Raw genomic sequence first — 20106 nt, forward strand, 5'->3', positions numbered from 1 at the left:
TTCACTTTCCCTTTCTGGTAATACATTTGTTTGATGTTTTTGGAGAGTATCTCTCTTCCATTTTTCTGGAATAATGTGTATAGACTGATATTATTTATTCCTTAAATGTTTGAAAGAACTCACCCAAAGGTCTCCCTACAGTTTTCTTTGTGGGAAACTTTATTAAAATTTCTTTGTTAAATATAGAACTCTTAAAGTTATCTATTCATTTTAAAAGATTTTTAAAGTATTTTTTGTAAACGAATTCATTTATTTTGTGAGCTGTAAAACTAAGGTTTTTAAATGATATTTCATGATTATGGTTTTAAAACCTGTAGAATCTGTAGTATTTCCCTCCTTTTAAATTCTTGATTTGGTAGTTTGTGTCTTCTCTCTTTCTGATCAGTTTGTCAAATGTTTCACTTTTACTGATTTTTCTCAAAGAATCAGCTTTGGTTCAACTGAGTTTTTCAAAAACTAAAACTTTTGTTGTATCAACTGATTTGTTCTTCTTTTTATTACTTTATTTCTTCACCTCATAAAAGACATCTATATTTTAAAAAGGCAATTTCAATTGCTGTGTTCTAAGATAAAAGATGATATTTACCTAGCAGGTTCATATTTGACCACATCGACATTTGAATCAATAACTAAAAAAAAAAAAAACCAAAAGTACATAGATTCTAGAAGCATTTTGATCTTACCATAGAGGCATTCCTGGAATGAAAGGATAGTTGACAATATTGATTACATAATTTTTGAATTGAATTTAACCTGTTCCATTTCTTTTCTTTTCTTTTCTTTTTTTCTTTTTTCGTACCTGGAATCGAGCTCAGGACCTTGCACTTGCCAGGTAGGTTCTTGTGCCACTGAGCCATATCCCCAGCCTTGATCTGTTCCATTTCTTAAGATAGAAGCATGAGTCATTAACTTGAGACCTTTCTTATTTTCTTATATTAACATTTAAAGGTGCCATGTAAGCTTAATTAAATGTAAGCTTATTTATGTAAGCTTAACTAAAACTTTATGACACAATTTTTGATATTTTGTTTTTCATATTCATTGACGTCAGAGAAGTTTTAAATTGTTCTGTCATTTCTTTGGTTTTGTGCTACTCTGAAATTAGTTATTTATCAAAACTTTGGATTTTCTTGTATGTTTCTGTATTTAATTTCTAGTTTAATTTCATTGTGGTAAGAGATACACCTTATATTATTTTAATTTCTTAACTTATTCAGTTTTTTAAATAGTTATATGACCAAGAATATAATCTATTTTGATGTGCATAGTGAGTTCTAAAATATCTCAACTGGGTTAAAATAGGGTTATTCTGCTTTTCTATAGTCTTACTAATTTTCTGACTACTTTTTTCTATAAACCACTGTGAGAGAATTGTTGAAATTTCCATCTGTAATTGTGGGTTTGTCTTCCCTTTAATTCTATTAAATTTCAGTCGTCATCTTGATGCCATGTGATTAGGCACATATAAATTCAGGGTAGTAACCTTATCCTAATAAAGTGAACTTTTTATCATTAAAAATATTCTTCTTTGTCTCTGGTAATATATTATTTGTTTTAAGGTCTAATTTTGCATTAATATAGCATTTATATTTTTCTTTTTATTATGATAAAATATATATAACACAAAATTTATCATTGTAACTATGTTTAAATGTAAAGGGAAATCCACTTGGGACCCCTCCTGTCTCTGTTAGACAAAAGCCTTCTTTCCCAGTAAATATTTTTTGCTCTTAAAAAAAAATGTGCAGTTCTGCAGCATTAAGTACCTTCACATTACCATTATTATGCACTCACTTTTACCACCCATATTTAAAACCTTCACATATTTATAGGTGGCACCTCCACATTCATCCAACCATTTTCTGTGTTCTTTTGCCCCTAACCCATAGCAACCACATGAAACTTTCTGTATTTATGAGTTTGATTACTCTAGTTACCCCAGATAGCCAGAATCATGCAGCACCTGTTTTTTTCTGTGTCTGACTTATTTCAGTTAGTATAACATCTTCAAGGTTTAGCCATGTTGCAGCATATTTCAGAATTTCATTTCTCTCTCTCTCTCTCTCTCTCTCTCTCTCTCTCGCTCTCTCTCGCTCTCTCTTTCTCACTCTCTCTCTCTGTGATTTTGAGGATTGAACCTAGGATCTTTCCACTGAGCTACATCCTCAGCTCTTTTTAATTTTTTTTATTTTGAGATAAGATTTCTCTAAATCTCAAATGCTCAGGCTAGCTTGAACCTGTGATCTTGCTGCCTTAGCATCACAGAATGCTGAGATTTTAGGCATGTGCCACCACCTATTCCTTTTTATAGTTAAATAGTATTCCATTGTATGGCTATATCATGCTAAAAAAATCTGTTCATCCATCAATGGGCAATTGGTTTGTTCCTACCTTTTCTCTATTGTGAATAATGCTACTATAAAGACTTCTTTACAAATATGTGTTTGAGCTGCTGTTTTCAATTTTTTTGAATGTGTATGTAGAAGTATTTTCATTTTATATTCCCACCAGCACACATAATGCATCTTTGCATATTTACTGATGCTTTTTTGTTGCTGTTTTAAATAATACTTATTCTAGCAGGTATGAAGTTATTTTGTGGTATTGACTTGTATCTACTAATACTAATGTTGAACATAATTTTATGTGCTTGTTGACCATCTGTCTGTAGGTTTCTTATAGTGTTTGCACAGTATGTAATTTTCTATTATTTCATTTTAACTTCTGTGTGTTTTCTTATTTAATGTAGGCTTTCTGAAAGGGGTATATAGTTTTATCTTCATATTTAATTAAATCTAATAAAGTTTAACTTTTAACTGGACTACATTATCAATTTAATTATTGATGTGGTTAAGTTCAAATCTATTTTCTGGCTATTTGTACTTCTTATGTTCATTCTTCATTCCTTTTTCTCTTTTCTTTTCTTCTTTTAGATTAAACTCAAAAAGATTTAACTCTATTTTATTTCCACACTGGGTTACTAGAAATCCTTCTTGCAATATCCATGGGAACTGGTTCTATGAATGCTTATTGATACCTAAATCCATGAATACTGTGTTTTCATATGATTTCCTTTTTATTTTAAACAGAAAAAAGTAAAAATAACAATAAAACAAAGTTTCAAAACAAGCTAGTTTGAGAGTAACAATAATCAACACATTGTGCATTGTTATATTCACAGCAATTGTTCAGAGTATAAGATATAGGCATGAAACATTGTCCAAAATTTACTAGCACAAAACTTTCTTCTCAATGAACCTAGAGAAACCAGCTATATAATTATCTTAATGGTCTTATTTATTCATATATTTTTCCTTTTCCCTTTTCTCCCACCACAGTTTTTCTTTTCTTTTGAAGAGTTTCTTCCCAATTCACAATATCAGTTACACATTTTGGTTCTTGTTTACTTTTTCAGATTCTCGCACTAGTGAGACAATATGATGTTTATACATGTGAGTTTGATTTACTTCACTTACGAGTATGGTCTCACGTTGCATCCATTTACCTGTAAAAGTCTCTAGTTTATCTTTCTTTATGGCTGGGTAGTTTTCCATTGTATCCATTCCTCGACTGATGGACATTTGCCTTGTTTCCAGGATTTAGCTATTACAAATTGTGTTGCTATAAATACGGGTGCACATATATTGGGGGGGTGTGATATTTTTAATTCTTCTGGGAAGATACCCAGAATGGGAATAGCTGGATCAAGTGGGACCCCTAATCCTACTTTTATAAGACATCTCCACACTGATTTATTTCCACAGTGCTTGCACCAGTCTACTCGCCCAGCAATAGTGGAAAATATTTCTTCTTTCCCCACAGCCTCTCCAGCATTTGTTATTGGTTGTTTTCTTGATGCTAGCCATTCCCTCTGGAGTGAGATGGAATCTCAGTATTGTTTTATTCTATGTCTCTCAAATGACTGATGATGTTGAGCATTTTAAAAATATATTTACTTGTCATTTGTATTTCTTCATCTGAGAAGTATGTATTCATCTCAGATGCCCATTTTTGGGTTGGGTCTTTGAATTTTGGGCCCTGATTTTTTTTTTTTTTTCAAATTCTTTGTATGTTCTAGATATAAGTCTTTTGTCTGAGAGATAACTGGCTACAAATTTTCCCACTCTGTGGGTTGTCTTTTCACTTTCTTGGTGATTCCTTTTGTTATGCAAAAGCTTTCTAATAGGATGAGATCCCATTTGCTGATCCTTTTTGGGATTTCCCATGAAGTTTGAGTTTCGTTCATGAAGTCTCTGCCCACTGCTACCTGCTGACTCATATTGTTACTGTTGCTTTGGACTTTTCCACATGACTCGGCCCACCAGCCCGTCACTTGTGCTCCACCTGGGGTACTCCTGTCCCTGAGTCCCTTCAATCGAGGGAGCAGGAGCTCATCTTGGACCCTCTTCCTGCCAGTTGTGGCAGCCCTGAGTCCTATATGACCTCTTATATTGTGTGTATCCTATGTGCATTCTCCCATATATGTTGAAATCTAAATCTGCATCTTTAGATTACTTATAATTCCTCTTACACTGTAAATGCTGTGGAAATAGTTGCACTATATTGTTTAGGGAATGATTATAAGAAAAAACTTTGTATGTATTTAGATAGATACAATTTTTAAAAACGCTTTCATTGCACAGCAGATTGGTTCTCTAAATATACATATGACAGACAATTACATTCTGAAGTGGTTCTTCTATTTATATGTGTACATCATTAACATATTCCAATCTACCTTTAAATAACACTACAAAACTTACGTATTGTAATAAAATCTTACAATATTGTACTTCATTTTCACTATTGTCATTTGTGATTCATAAGCTACATAATATATTATTAATTTTATTTCAAACAATTATAATTTAAAGTGATTAAGAAATGAGAAAAATAGTTCATATTTACCTACCTACTTACCACCTCTAGTATTGTTCATTTCCAATTTCCATTTCACAACTTTTCTCTTTTCTGAAGAACTTCTCATAACATTTATTATTCAGCAGACTTGATGGTGAATTTGTGTCAAGAATTTCTCTATTTTGAAAATTGTTTTGAAAGATACTTTTCTGAGTGAGTGCAGTATTCAAGGTCATTTTTTTTCTTTCCCTCACTGCATAAAAATGTTGCTTTATTGTTTTCTGGCTTATGTAGTTTCTGATGAGAAGTATGATGTAATTCTTATCTTAGTTCCTGTGTATGTAAAGTCCATATCATGCAAATTCTTAGTTATTATATCTTAAATTATTTTTGCTACTCTATTTTCTTTCCCTTCTTCTGATATTCTAATTACTCATGGGTTTATTTGGGCATACTTGAATGAGAAATACCTTAGAAAGGGATCCAAGATAGAAATTCCACTCCTAAAATATGCTATCATATTTATGGAAGAAAAGAAAAGCAGGCAATGTCTATGTGATCTTGTAACAACAATGTTGTGCTTGTGGAGAAGATGAGCCTCCTTGGCTCAGTGCTTGGAAATATTCTGTTCTTTTGTTGAGCAAACTCAAAGTTGCTATGGCCATACCCTTATAAGCTACTGAGGCAAGAAGGACGTGTATGCCCTAGGTTATCTTATCTGAGTTTGTGTCTTTTCTTATACTATTATACCATTTTAGCAATTTTACTCTATTTCTAAGAGAATTTTTCATACTAATTTCTATAAAATTGTCTCATTATCTATCAATGTTACACTGCATGTTGCCTAATGGGTGTGACTTCATTTAATCTAAAATATGAATGGATATTATAAATTTCGATGGGCATTTAAAGTGTTTCTAATTTATATCTATTAGGATACATGCCTCGATTGACATTTGGATTCTCTATTTTATAACCTTTGGCAAGAGTAGTTGAGGACTTTCATTGCTATTTTAACTTTCTACACTGTAGATCCTACTTTTCCCAGAACGAGTTGATCATGCACCTTAATTCATGGTAAGCATAGTTATTATCCCTTAACGCCTCTCTTTGTTATGTCATTGTTATTATTCTTGCCAGAATCGTCCACTGTCATATATAGCTAAGTGATATAGAGGTAGGTGTGGCTAAGCTGGCTGGAGAAATGGGCAGGACTTGTCAATTTCAAGATCCCAGGGCGGCACCAGAAGAGTCTCAGGACCCCGTATGTAAAACTTCTCGTGGACTCCCGTGAGATGTGAATGGCATAAAAGGGAACAGATGTCACCAGGAGCCTGCTATCATAACCCTCTTGGTTGTCACCAGTGCATCTCCTAGACACTCAGGGTGGACTTTTACTTTTGTTTTTGTCCCTGTTTTTGTTCTTCTCTTACCCCTTTAATCCTCACCTTTGAAATAAACTTTTGGCACCACTTTTGGCTTGTCTGGTCGAATTCTTTCAGACATGGAATACTATTGTTGGCGAGCTATCTTTAAAGGAACTAGGCAACAACTAAGTGTGTCCTGTCCATTTTTCCTTGTTTATTTCATTGATATGTCAAAACATATAATATTGGAGTAGTTTAATGTTTATATCAATTCAATCATACTGTAAATTAATTAATTGTTTTTCAAAATGTTTTTCCTGTACATTGTATTTTTGAAGTCACTTCATGTTGCTCTGTATACATCCAGCTTATTTATTTTGACTGTGCCAAAGAACTCAGATGCATGGGAGTAGAGGAGTAGGGAAGTTTCTGGCGGTGCACATGCCAAAATAAAAGAGCAATGCACTTATAATTTGGATAGGTTATGCCAAGATATTTTCAAATTTATTATACTAATTTATAATCACAGTATCACTGTAAGAGGGTTCCTATTTCCTCTACACCCTTTCTAAAAGTGGGAATGATAAAATGTTTTGCTTTTAAAACATCCTGTTTGTTGTCTTTTCACTTGCCTTTACTTATTGGTATCACAAGCATCTTTTTCTGTTTTCCAACCATTTGCCTTAGTTTTTTATTGTAACTTTCCTGTTCCAATATATAGCCCGCCAGTGTTCTCAACTTGGCAGTCTTTTTAGAATTTCAAGCTTGAAACGGGTGATGATAAAATTTCGGATGATCAGTGGGTATTTGTGATTTATCTGTTTTAGAAAGTCTGCACTGACATTGAGCTAATTAAAAGCTTATGTGCATCATTGTTCTTGGAGACAATAAAATGATTTTGGGGATGTTTGTATTACAGAATTGCAGGCCATGGGCACTGAAATTAAGTTAACCAACATGTTTCACCAAAAGTCATTGAGGGACCATTTTAGTGTTATTGTGACACAGCCTGGCAGCTCTTCCTAGTTTCAAAACTCACAGCCATGCCCACTTCCTATTCATCGGGCACATTTAATTTGTCTCAGAGCATTGTGGAGAACTAGACACATGATTTGTCAAGACACATCTGGCACATTAGAAGGACTTCTCTTTGCTTCTCCACTCCCTCTGTCATCCCAGACTTCTCCCCTTTACTGGGGAAAGAATATCTCCCCTTATGGAACAGGCCTCAGGCCTCTCTTCTTTTTGTTAGTTTTTTCATTAGTCTTAATGTTCCACTAAAGCTTTGTTAAGACTCCGCCTCCTCCACTGACAACTTGGCATTTCCCGATGTGACATCCTCAAGAATCCTTAAGACAGGCGAGGGAGGTGAAAGAGAGGGCAGTGTTGGGGGCAGGAGCGAGGCAGCCCATCAGCGTCCCACAGCATCTGTCACTAGAAGTCAGACCTTAGTCCTTGATGGAAGCTGATGTCCCATCCTGCCGGCCTTTTGGGGAGCCTGTGGAGCCTGCTCCTGCTGTAGAAACCCTGGACTTTGGAGCTGGCCTTGTGCTACCCAGCATGCTGGCTGTTGGTAGGGTAACCAGGAGCGAGCTGTACCCCATGTCAGCTGTGCCACAGGAGGGCTCTCATTTGCAGAGCAGATGGATGGTTTTGGGTGTGCAGTATGGTGAGCAGTTGGGAATCCAAGCTGGAGAGGAAGTCATGAATCTGGTGCCTTGGGGAAGGCAAAGGGAAAAATATTCCGTGGCACTATGGCCATAAAGGTCCTCTTTAGAAGAGAAAGTGTAACAGAAAATTGTAATCTGCAGTTGTGTGCCAGACAAGGCAAATCCCATTTTCCCTTTTTTCAATTAAGCCCTATGTAAGCCCTCAGTGCATAAATGTGTATGTACTTGGCAGGGTAGGGCTGTTGTGAGAGGAACAATAGTGACTGTAATATTTTCTCTTGGGGTACCTAGTACAGTATATGCCAGGAACTGTGTATTGCGTGGATAATCTCACTTAATCTGTGTAACATTTCCATTAGATATTCTTCATTTCCTCAATTCACTCCATGATCGTGTCTTTACAGAGTTTTGTGGTTTTTTTTTTTTATTTTAAAGAGTAAAAGAAGGATAACATAATAATAGGGGGGACTTAGCAAATTACAGACAAAATGGTAGGAAATTATCAATGGTTATCGTTTTACATATTATTATCTACAAAATAGTTTCTCAGGAAAACAAATAGAGAAATAATAGTGAGTTAGAGACAAAAGAGGTAGGAGATTATCAAGAGTTGTTGTGCTATACTTTGGTATCTTCAAAGTGGCTTCTAAAGAAAATAAATAGAGCTATACATGAGTGGCCTATTGAAAAATCATTAACTATTCTCAATGGTTGTTGTAGGAAACACATAATAATACACATACATCCATTTATGAAATAGGATAGAAACATTACAAACTTTACACAGTTATGGATAGATTAGTAGGAAAATATCAATGGCTGCTGTAATACATGGTGGTATCTTCAAAGTGGTTTCTCAGGAAGACAGAGATATGCAAGAAGGATCTAATAAGTAGTTACAGCCTAAGGGTTGTCAAAAATAACATATTACCTCCTCACCAGTGACTCCTTTCACTGAGGTATGACAGCTGGAAGGAAGGCCAGGATTGAAAAGAAGGACCGAGAGACTTGCACCTGTGTCTAGCAACAGGCTGTTTTCTTGTTCCTCCATAGTCATGATTACCCAGGACTCCTTGATGGAGATGACGGTCTGGCCAGAGGGAGAAGGCAGACCATGCCCCAAGCCCTCTCATTCCTGTTGGACTAACTGGTAGCATGGGTGTGAGCTCTGGGGCCTCCACCTCAGAGGGCAGACCGATCTCCAGTGGTCTCCTTTGCATCCAGGGCATGGCCCATGGGGCCTCTTAGGGCAGTTCCTCTTGAGGTGGCCTGGCTTTTAACAGTGGTAGCAGATGAATGCAGTTGTCGAGTTCTTCTTGGGGCCCCGGGAATCAGACCTGGGATCTGTTTCTCTTAGTGGTGCAGCAAAAGCAGCTGCTTTTTCTCAGTCTCTTTGTTTTCTCTCCTTGGCCTCCTCCTCCTCGTGGCTATAGAATACTGAGGAGGCAATTCTTACTAACATCTCAAGTGAGCTGTCTGGGGTGAAAGCCATTCTTTGTAGCTTTTTCTCTCCAGCTTCCCATTGCTTTGGGACCCCACAACCAGTTTGTGTCCTCTCCCCAGCTGTCAGCACAGGCAGCAGGAATCCTGCTGCAGACTTCTCCAGAGCTCCACCACAGCCTGTACTGTCAGGGGAAGAATGGCTTCCAATGAGTCTCTGCAGGTATTGTGCAAGGTCCTCCTGGTTTACAGCTTCCAAGTGGCTCTCGTGACCCCAGTCCACTGGACCTCTGACTCCATGGGCTTAGTCTGCATTCTCATGTTCTCTGAGTCCTTGTTCAGCAGCTGCTCCTCCGCTGGCTCTGGACCTTTGTGGTTCTCACTGGCAGGAGCAAGAGTGGCCCATTGTATGGCGTGTATTCCCAGGGGTTGTTCAAAGTTTCAATGATTCACACACATCTGTGGGTGGGCAACTGCAGTCGGTGCATGTTGGGCCAATTGTGTCACTGTTTCTCTGTGTCATGATAGATCTCAATTGAGCGGCTCCATGCACTGGGGGCCCACCTCCAGGAGCCACCAGGCAGGAAGCTAGCCAGCCGGAAGACTGGCAATCCCCACCCGTGGCTCCCTGTGTGCCGGAAGCCCTCCCTCCGGGGAACGACGAGGCCGGGAGTGAGTCGCCAGTCCGAAGACCCCAAAGGCTGGCACTCCCAGCCCGAGGCTCCCCGTGCGCTGGGGGCCCACCCTCCGGGAGCCACCAGGCAGGAAGCTAGCCAGCTTTACAAAGTTTTGTATTACTCAACCCTAGGGATATATTTAGATAAATGTGGCAGGGGCTGGGGGTTTAGCTCAGTGGCACAACACCTGCCTGGCAAGCGCGAGGTCATGAGTTCGATTCCTGGTACCAGAACAAAACAAAACAAAACAAAACATAGATAAATGTGGCATTAGGCAATTCAATCACTGTGCAAACATCATAGAGTGTACTTAACCACTCGAGGACAGCTGCAGTGTCACCAGGTGATATCTTATAGGACTGCTATCACAGAGGCGTAAACTGCTTACAGAGATGAGAATGATTTTGCCTTCAAGGACTAGGTAATGGAGTAACTAATCAAGGACCCTGGTGGGGGCAATAAAGATTTGATGGAGGACGCTGTGTGCAATTATATTATCAAGTCGTCCACAACATTTTCAGACTTTCAGCATGGGTGGTGTCATGGTGATACAGGAAAATAAAAACTCCCAACCTGAATGATATTTGGGATGAGTTCGTGTTCTCTAAAATTGAAGAATGAATTTTAGGAACAATGGAGGTAAAAAGTAGAATATATTTATTGAGGGAAAGAAAGCTTCTGTCCAAGAGAGTGTCAGAAGGGGGCCCGAGTGGGTTGCCAAGGACCTTGCCCTTCCCAGGGACTTTATAGAGGAAAACCCCAAGGTGAGGCGGGTCCAAGAATAGGGAGAAAATGGGAATTGCAAGGTGGCCATGAGGTGGGACAAGACTATGGTCAGCCAATAAGATTACAATATAATAGTTCAGGTAAAATTGAGTAAACTGGGATCAAATGGGGAAGTGAGTCACATAACAAGCGGGCATGAATACAGAACAGGGGCTTTTCCTGTAGGGGGTTGGGCTAGTGACTCTTTCTGGCTTTTTGAAGGTGGCTGTTACTTATTTAGAATATCAGTCCCTGATGTTCACACCTAGGGAGGTATGTGGCTGCATTCATTTAGTCCTTTTGTCTTGTGGTCTGGCCCACAGGTGTCTTATCTTGTCTTTCATGTTGGCTCCTTGGAGGGCCTGGCCCTGTCTGACTGCCTATAATATTTCTATCTAATTCAGCTGCCTATAAAAATGGTTCTCATTTTCTTAGAAATAAAGAGTCCTATAGTTTAGAAGAATTATTCATGAAGGCTAGTTTATTTGGAGATGACTCAATCCAGCTCAAAACAACTTAAGCGTAAATGTTCCTGTTACCAAATGACCCAGGACTCCCTCTGGAGCACATAATTCAGGGGCTCAGGCCAAGGGACCCAAATTTAGCTTTCTTCATTTTTGCAGTTCTGGTTTCCTCATGACCGTCTTTATATTCTGTGTTCTTTCATGATGCCTTGCTTAGTCCCACCACCTTCTTCTGCCTGGCAAACTCCTACTCACTCTTCAAAACCCAGATAGAGTTCTATCACTATTTTGCTGACTAGACATCTGGCTTAAGGCAAAATAGTTTCTTTCTAAGGATTTTCTAAACCATGTGGTCATATTCTAGTACATCAGCCTTTGTCATATGTTAAAAGATTTTTGTTCTTATTGTTTTTAAGTAACATGTGAGTCACTTCAAACCCACACATTGCTGTATCCTGGTCACATATGTGGCCAATATGTCCCAGCCTGCTTTCAGTTGGACAAGGTTGTATAACTGAGTTCTTGACCAACCTAGTTATGGGCCCTTTTTAGACCTGCTGGTCCCCCCTCCACCAGCCCCCTCCACTGTCCCCATCCCTTATGTGTGGTTGGGTATGAAGCCCCTGGGTAGCCGAGGCCCCAGAAGATGACGAAGCCACCCCATGGAAGGACGCTGAATCCCTGCAGGCTGCTGGTGCAGAGCACTGCCTCTCCTCGGTCATCACTGAACTGCGCTGAGTGAGGGGTCAGCCTTCACTACAGGGAGACATCATTTTATCTACTATCACATCACAGGCCATGTCAGAACTTCCGGACCTAAACAGCCACCATTTTATTTTATTTTATTTTATTTTTTTCCGGTATTGGGAATCAAACTCACAACCTTGCGCTTGCCAGGCAGGTGCTGTGCCACTGAGCTAAATCCCCAGCTCCCAACAGCCACCATTTTAATCGCACTTGTTTTTCACCTGGGGCGAGCCTAGATGGCAGTCCCCCTGCTGGGCTTGCTCAGCAGTGGGTGTGTCGCCTGCAGGCTGGGCACCTTTGGGACACTGGAAGGGTCTGTCTGTTTCTCCCTCTCACAGTTCACTCCCAATTTAGAAACTGGGGACACAGACCCCGCATTCATAGCAGCAGCTCCACAGGGGTCTGATCCCAAGGGGTTCCCACTCTGCGGAGTCTTCCAGAAAACCTCACACCTTTGCTCAGGGATTTCTGCTTCTCCCCTCTCTCTTTCTCATCTCTCATTTCTTTTCAAGACAAAGGGCGTGTCTTTCCTAGGCCCTCCCTGAGTGTTCAGAGGAAACCTTGGCACTCAGAACATACTTAGCTGAAGTTCTCTGGTGGGTGAAGGGGTCACTGGCTCTGTACTCTTAATCCTGCAGACATAGGAAGGAACTCAATTAGAATGTTCTAGAAAGGAGACTCCTGATACCGGGCAACCAGTGAGGACATTTTATAAATAGGAGGGTGCTGTCTTAGTTCATTTTCCATTTCTGTAACAAAGTACTTGAGGCCAGGTAGTTTATAAAGAATAGAAGTTTAGTTGCTGGAGGTTTGGAAGACCAAGGATGCTGGCCTCTGGTGGGGCCTGCTTATTGCATCACAACATGGTGGAAGGTACCACAGGCAAGACACAGCAGGTGTGCTAGTCTGGGCCTCTCTTCCTGTTCCTCTAAAGTTACTAATGCCATCATGGAGGCTCCCCCCGCGTGACCTCACCTGTTTTAATTCCCTCCCCCAGACCCTACCTCCACATACCAGTAACATGGAATTTGAAGGTTTAATTATCAACATGTGAACACTGGGAGAAACCATATCAGGCATCATGGAACAGTGTGTCCCTGTTTCTGATTCCAAAGGGATTCTAATTTGATTTCCAAAGTCCAGCTTAGAGGAACATCAAAATCTGCTGGGAAAGGTAGTGAAGAAATCTCCCTCAAAAAAGCTCATTCTTGCGGTCTTGTGTTCACGGTTCTGCAAGGGTACCGACACCAAAGCAAAAGGGTTTTACCCTTTAAGGGTTGCTGCCTCCAGATGTGCCCCGCGGGATCAAACCTTGGCGAAGACTCGGTCTTCCCAGTTGCAGGAGCCGGGGGTGCAGCCTTGTCTCACCGCTTGAGGTACTGCAATTTGGGTCCAGCAGCCCCAAGTAGCGGCCCCTCTGGGGCCTTGCAGCCGCTGGGTGAGGCTGATCCGGAGTGTGACCTCTGAGAGCTGGAATGCAGCAGTTCTCAACCTTTGTGTGGCTTCAGAATCCTCTGCACATGGTACAAATGTACACTCCTGGCCACCACATCAGTTAGCTCGAGAATGCCTATGTTAAACGATGATATCATGACTGGGGCTGACAGAGGTGGTCCCAGTCCAGCCACAGGCAGATCCGAGTGTAATGCAAAGCCTTGTCCGTGGAGGTTTGAAACTTCCCCCAAGCAGGAGGCATCCGTTACTCCCACATCTAATGAGTGGTGGGCTGTGAACCGGAGACTGGCAGGAAGAGAGAAATGCGAAAGCTCTCAGTTTGCTGTGAAGCCTTGGTATGAGGAAGGTTTTCCCTGGTCTCAAAGAGCCCCACCTGAGTGGATGCCACCACGGATCTGTGAGGTGCGGGTGCCCTCTAGTGGTCGCGTGGGAAACCACCAACATAGCCCTCGGAAACCTCCATTTCTCGTTCACTTAAAATATTACCACGAATGGCCCTTAGGGTCACCTTCCATTGGTGGGGAATGAACTTGTGCTACTCTTACTAGCTGAAGGAATCTCAGGGAAATTCTGTCTAGGTTCTTGGTGTCTTGAACAAAGAACTGAGCAGGATACTTGAAAGGAGCAAGAGTAAGATTTATTAAAAGCAAAAGAAGTGAAGATACACTCCACAGGGTGGGAGAGGGCCAGTGAGAAGAAATCATGGCCCCCAGAGGAGCAAATGCTAGGTGTCTTAAGGTCCTGGGATTATGGGAGAATCTATAGCTGGGGATTGACAAAAGTCGTGGCCCAACCAGGTATCTGACTTAGCCCACCTGTCAAGAAGGGGAGCTTTTGAGCATACAAGGTTTTTAGAAGACATGTCATTGCCACAAATCCACCCTTTGGTGGGGGGTGGGGGGTCCATAATGCAGATGAAGTTGGATGCAGACTACGGTTGCACACTTACAGTTTTGCACATGCCTGGGGGAAGGAGAGATCTCTGTCTATTGGTTTCCTGGTATTCTGACATAGTCATCCTTGCACTGTCTGGTTTCCCAAGCCTTTGCCCCATGGCTTTCTGCTGTTTACTGGCCCTTGCTCTGCCTCCTGCCTCACAACCTCTTGATTAGGTTGATTTCCTCTTGATAAGGAAATCTTGGGAGCCCCAGAGGCGAAGAGTCCTGTGTTCTGTTTTACCATCACTTGCTGTTTGACTTTGTACCATTTAACTTGTCCAATTCTTGTTTCTCCTGGCTGCAAATGGGCATAAGGAAGGAAGTTATTCCACCACTGGGAAATCTTGACTGCATCTGGCATTCTCCCGCTGGGGTTTTCTCCCCACTAGTTAAAAGCCACTGTTTTCCACGACAATGGCCCTCTCCAGACATGGCTGGGAGGACTTCAGTGAAAGCAATGGACAGTGCTTCCTCAGAGACTGAACCCTCTGTGACCCAGACCTGACCTCCACATCTCGATTACTTTTCTCTCGTTGCTGAGACAAAATACCTGACACCCAGAATTGAGGAAGGAAAGGTTTATTTAGTTTGCAGTTTGTGGAGGGTTCAGTCCATATTTCGCTGGCTCCAAGGCAGAGTGGTACATGGCAGAAGGAAACGGCTCACAATGGCTGAAAACAGCAAAAGCAACAGGAGCAAAAGGGAGGAGCAGTATTAAGCAGCCTCTTTCCCATCCTTACATTGTATGCAAACTACCTCCCCCAGGGCAGGTGTATCACTCAGACCTATAATCCCAACAATGGACCATGGATCAATCATAAACTGTAGAAGCCAGCTGCATGACTGCATGAAGCTTTGGGGGGACATCCAGACACAAATCTTAACACTCCACAAGGCTGTACCCTTGTCTAAGGTTGGGCTCTAAGACCCAACATCTTACTCAGCTGTCATCTTCCTGTGTCCCCTCCATCCTGTACCCCACACGATGTCTTCTGTGGTCTGAGCAGTTGCAAAAGTTGATTGCCAAGTGTGCATCATTGTCCTGTTTTGTACTGACCACTGGCTCAGAACATAAAGACACACACGTAGGACCCCAGTGTTCTGATTCCCTGGTGACCTCCACACCCAAGGCAATGGTGACTCGCTTAGAGATGTCAACCTGACACAGACAGCACAAGTCCTGAGGCCCAGGCAGGGTCTCTCACTGAGTGTGGAGGTATGAAAAAGCACAGCCACACACAAGGTGAAGGACTTGCTGGTACATACCACCTCGTAGATACACTCTGAAGATGAGTGGGGCTCTGGGAGGGAAGTGGCTGGCGCAGGATGGGCACCGCACTCCTATTCTTTAAAAAATAGCTCATTGGACACATTATGTTTCACATATATGGAAATTCTTTCTGTTGTTTTCTCTTTCAGTAAGTACACAGAGCCATGAAATCGCAGTGGAAGCCGTTAGCACACTGTAAACACCGTTTCTACTGCAGTGGGCCAGGCATTCTTTCTCAGAGCCAGGGGAAGAGTGGAGGAACTGGGTCCTTACCCCACGGAACTCCGGCTGTATGTGAGGGAGAGGGCAGCACCCACATGCTCCAGTAAACAGGGAAACCTCAGGTGAGAAGTGCTGTGAAGGAAAGTGAAAGGGGCTGGGGAAGAAGGAGAGGCAGCACTTCTGACAAGGCAGCATGTGAGGCAAAGCCCATAGCAAGTCAGGAGTTGAGCATCTGGTAATTTCCAGAGCATTCCACGCCGTGCCTGTGCTTTCATCCCCATCCCAACGCCCAGCACTTCAATTTGCTGACTCGTGGCCGGGATGTTAGTATGTTTGTTGGACATGGCAGCCCTCCTCAAACACCTGGCAAGAAATCCAGCCACTGAGCATGACCCTCTGTACCCTCTACCATTCTTGTCCCTCTGCTCCTTGATGAGCAGAGGCATTGGAAATGCAGAAGTCCAAGTCCCTGCAGTTCTAGCACCAGCCTGTCAGTATGGCGCCTGTGGGGCAGTGGAATGCCTACTGGAATTTCGCAGTGGATGGGTCTGAGTGCCCATCACTTCTTTCTGCACTGAGGGCAGCACTTCTGATTCTTCTACCTGAGATTCACTTCCCCTGAGCTGTCTATCGTGGTCTCTTTGCATCCTTCAGCTCTTAACTCAAGGGTCACCTCCTCAGAGATAACACAGCCTGCTCCCCTGAGATGGGGGACAGTTCCAAGAGGACTTAGAAAAGGGGTGCTTGAGCATGGTTTTGCAGAATGAGCAGAAGGTTACCAGAGGAAAAGTAGGCACGATACCTTTCTGCAAGCGTGCAGGGACTCAGGGTACAAATAAGGGTCTAGAGACTGCAACAGTTTTGGGACTGTGGCCCACGCATAGTAGGTCCGTGGGCAGTGACAGTGGTGGAGCAGGCGGGGCCAAGGTCACGAGTGATCTCACGCTGTGGGCTTTACTATCACTTTACTCCTGAGCATGACAAGTTATGGGAGGGATTAGAGTAGGAAAGTGCTCATAGAAGTCTAAATTATTTTGTAATGGTTTGAGATAGACAGAAGCAGATGAAATACAAAGATGATGAGGCCAAAGCAGTTATAAGGGAATGGAGCAGAGGCTAGAAGTGTTAGGAGATAGAATCAGTAGAACCTCATGGCTTACCAGAATTTTTAAAGCAAGTGGGCCCAGAATGACTGTAGATCTCAGTTTGGGGATGGGAGCCTCCTTCCCCACGATGGGCACCTAGAGCCAGAGCTGCCTTTTAGGAAAGATCATTGCATCTAGAAAGAGATGCACAAAGGGCAGCGTAAGTTGGGGATGGAGTTCAGGAGAATGGCTTGAGCAGAGCACAGGTGGACTTGAGAGTCACTAGAGAGAGTCTGGGAGCCACAGACATTAATAAGGCAAAGTCTACACATGGGGAACCTTGGAGGATCTGGATATCCAAGATGAAGCTTGGCCCTGGTTAAGCACACCCGCCACTGTCCGTGGTGTATATATCTCTTGGACTACTGCAGGCAACCAATGTAAAGTCACTGAACAGAGTTGGCAAGTGATGCACATGGCTGCTTCGTGATGTGGTCTGAGCCAGCTGGACACACAGCAGTGGGCACATCTCCAAATGCGGCAGAATTACCTTCCCTGATGGCTGTCTTTCAGATTTGTTCCTCATGATCTCACATGAATTTTGCATGTGTGAAGCATGCAGTGTTACCACGCAATAGCAACACACAGATGCAGACCTAATTTTGCCTGTAGAAGTACAGAGAGCTTGCAGATCTTCTTACTTCCTGTTCACTGCCCCCAGGGAATCCCCAGCTGACCAGAGGCAAGAAGCCCAGTGACAGCTGCCTTGCCCTGCCAGAGGACGTTTCTGATGAAAGCCCCATGTACTGTCTCAAGCTGCAGGAGTTTCTCAGGTGGGCTTGACCCTACTTCAAGTTCTCCCACATCTCCCTATTTCAAGATCTCCCACATCTCCAGCACAAGGAAAAGTACCTTGTGTTTTGACGCTGCCGACGAAAAGGTTGAAACTATTAGCACAATTTTAAAGTCATAGTGGCACAGAGTTGCTGTCCCTTAGAATTTGATCTCTTTTGAGCAAATCATGCTGTCTTGAGTCCTTTTTCTGGGCTTTGCATTGTCACTTTGTCAAGCCTGCCTGTCTTCTTTGCTATTCTGCTCTCTTTAGAGTGACAATTCCTCCGACACCCACTCAGCCTTCATCTGCCTTTGAAAACAAGGTGTCAGGATCGGGATCTCAGTGAAGAGGGACTGTGCCAAAGGGAAGAGGCTGAGGTGTTGAGCAGCAAGGAGATGGGAGAGTGAACTCAAGACAGGACAATCAGGAGAGGGCAGCTGGCCACTCAGGAAGAGGCTGGAGCCTGTGAGAGACTGATGACCATGAAGTAGAGGGAAGAAACAGACTCAGGGATTAAAAAGATCTGGGGTCAGTCACTGTTGCTGTGGCCTTGGGCAACTTGCTTAATTTCTTTGGGCCTCAGTTCTTCCACTTGGCAAGTTCATAAATACCGTCATGTGCCCTGCAGTGACCCTGTAGTCAAAGTTGGCGGTCCCTTGGCATCACAGAGGCCAGACAATGTCTTTCACCTAGTGACTTTGTAGCTGTCCTAGTGCTGAACTGCAATACATTTTTCCCACGTTTGTGGTGGCGCTGGTGTAAACCACCCTATTGCCCTGCCAGTGATATAAAAGCAGAGCATATGTAAGTACAAGTATAGCATCTAAGACTTGATAATTATAGTAAATGACTATGTTGCTGCTTTGTATTGTACTGCACTTTACTTTTATGACTCCTTTAGAGTGTGTTTCTTCTACTTGTAAAAAAAGTTTACTGTCAAACAGTGTGTTGTGTGACACACCACCACCTCATACCTTTGACTACATCATGTTGCTTGTGATGGATTTAATCTCATGTTGCTTTGTCACTGTGCCACTAGGAGAAATAGGCTGCCCTCTATATGTGTACCACATGGCCTAGATGTGCATTTGGCTACCGCCCCAGGCATTCTGTGATGTCTGCGGGATCAAGTCACCTAAGGATGGATGTGTCTCTCAGAGCACTTTCCCTTGGGTGAGCAAAGCATGGCTGTGCTTCACAGGGGTGTTCTGAGGATGAGAAGCAGGTGAGTACAGCTTCAAGCTACAGTCTTTCATGGTTTTCTGCTCTCACCAAGTTAAACTGATGTTTATAGAAAGAGCTGTGCAAGCAGATGCTAGCAGGGACTAAGGTTGAGAGGGGGCCTGGAATACTACACATGGGACAATCATGGTGAGGAATAGGCCCGGCTCTCAGGGGTCATTCTGTGCAGCAGACTCAAATTACCACACTGTGGGTGTCAGCAGGGGGTGGGAGCCAGCCCTCAGGTGAGCCCCCTTTTCAGTAGTGTTTGTGAAAACAGCAATGGTAGCCCCTGGGGAATGGAAACTGCTATTGTTTTAAAAATATTTTGTGTTTGCTTTCCAATCTACAAAAGCAAAGTATGCTCAGGGGTCAAAATCATGCCAAATGCTAAAAGGATAAAGAAAACATGGCATTTAATCCCCAAACAAAGAGAAAAATACCACTTGGGTTTTTAAAATTCAATACACACATGGATTTAAAACACTGTGTATTTGGTTACACATGACACACACAGTTGTGGTTCTTGACTTTTATACTTAACATTGCATTATGAACACTCATGTCATTACGCAGTTGTTCTTAGAAATGATTTTAACATTACTTTAAAACCATAGGCAATATTCTTTCTTATTACTGTATTATTTTACTACTGGTTTTGGTTGTTTTCTGGTTTTCTGGCATTTAAAAACAATGCTTTGTGGGGCATTAATGTAGCTGAACCTTTGCCCTCGGCAGAGATAATTTCCTTAGGCTGTGTTGTTGACTCTTCCTCTTCATAGGTCCTGCACATTTGGAATTCAACTAATCTCAGATTAAAAATATTGGGGAAAAGTTGTATCCTACTGAACATGTTCAGACATTTTTCCGTGTCACTATTCCTTAAACAATACTGTGTAACAATGACCCACACGATATTTACATTGAATCAATTATTACAAGTCATTTAGAGATTATTTAAAGTTTGCGGGAGGATGTGTGTAGGTCATATGCAAGTACTATGCCATTGTATACAAGGGATGTGAGCAACTGTAGATTTTGGTGTCTGTGGGAATCCTGTAACTAAGTGCCCTATGGATACTAAAGGATG

The 20106-nt window shown here is 42.1% G+C and overlaps 1 long non-coding RNA gene across 1 annotated transcript; it reads left to right on the plus strand.

Moving 5' to 3' along the window:
* Positions 1-13046: 13046 nt before the first annotated feature.
* Positions 13047-17947, plus strand: LOC102006000. The gene is made up of 3 exons (XR_259721.2): positions 13047-13164; positions 15803-15997; positions 17682-17947. It is a non-coding gene; the product is annotated as an uncharacterized LOC102006000 (long non-coding RNA).
* Positions 17948-20106: the final 2159 nt, after the last annotated feature.

The sequence above is a fragment of the Chinchilla lanigera genome, unplaced genomic scaffold, assembly GCF_000276665.1.
Source record: "Chinchilla lanigera isolate Chin_1 unplaced genomic scaffold, ChiLan1.0 scaffold00007, whole genome shotgun sequence".
In the NCBI taxonomy this organism is placed as follows: domain Eukaryota; kingdom Metazoa; phylum Chordata; class Mammalia; order Rodentia; family Chinchillidae; genus Chinchilla; species Chinchilla lanigera.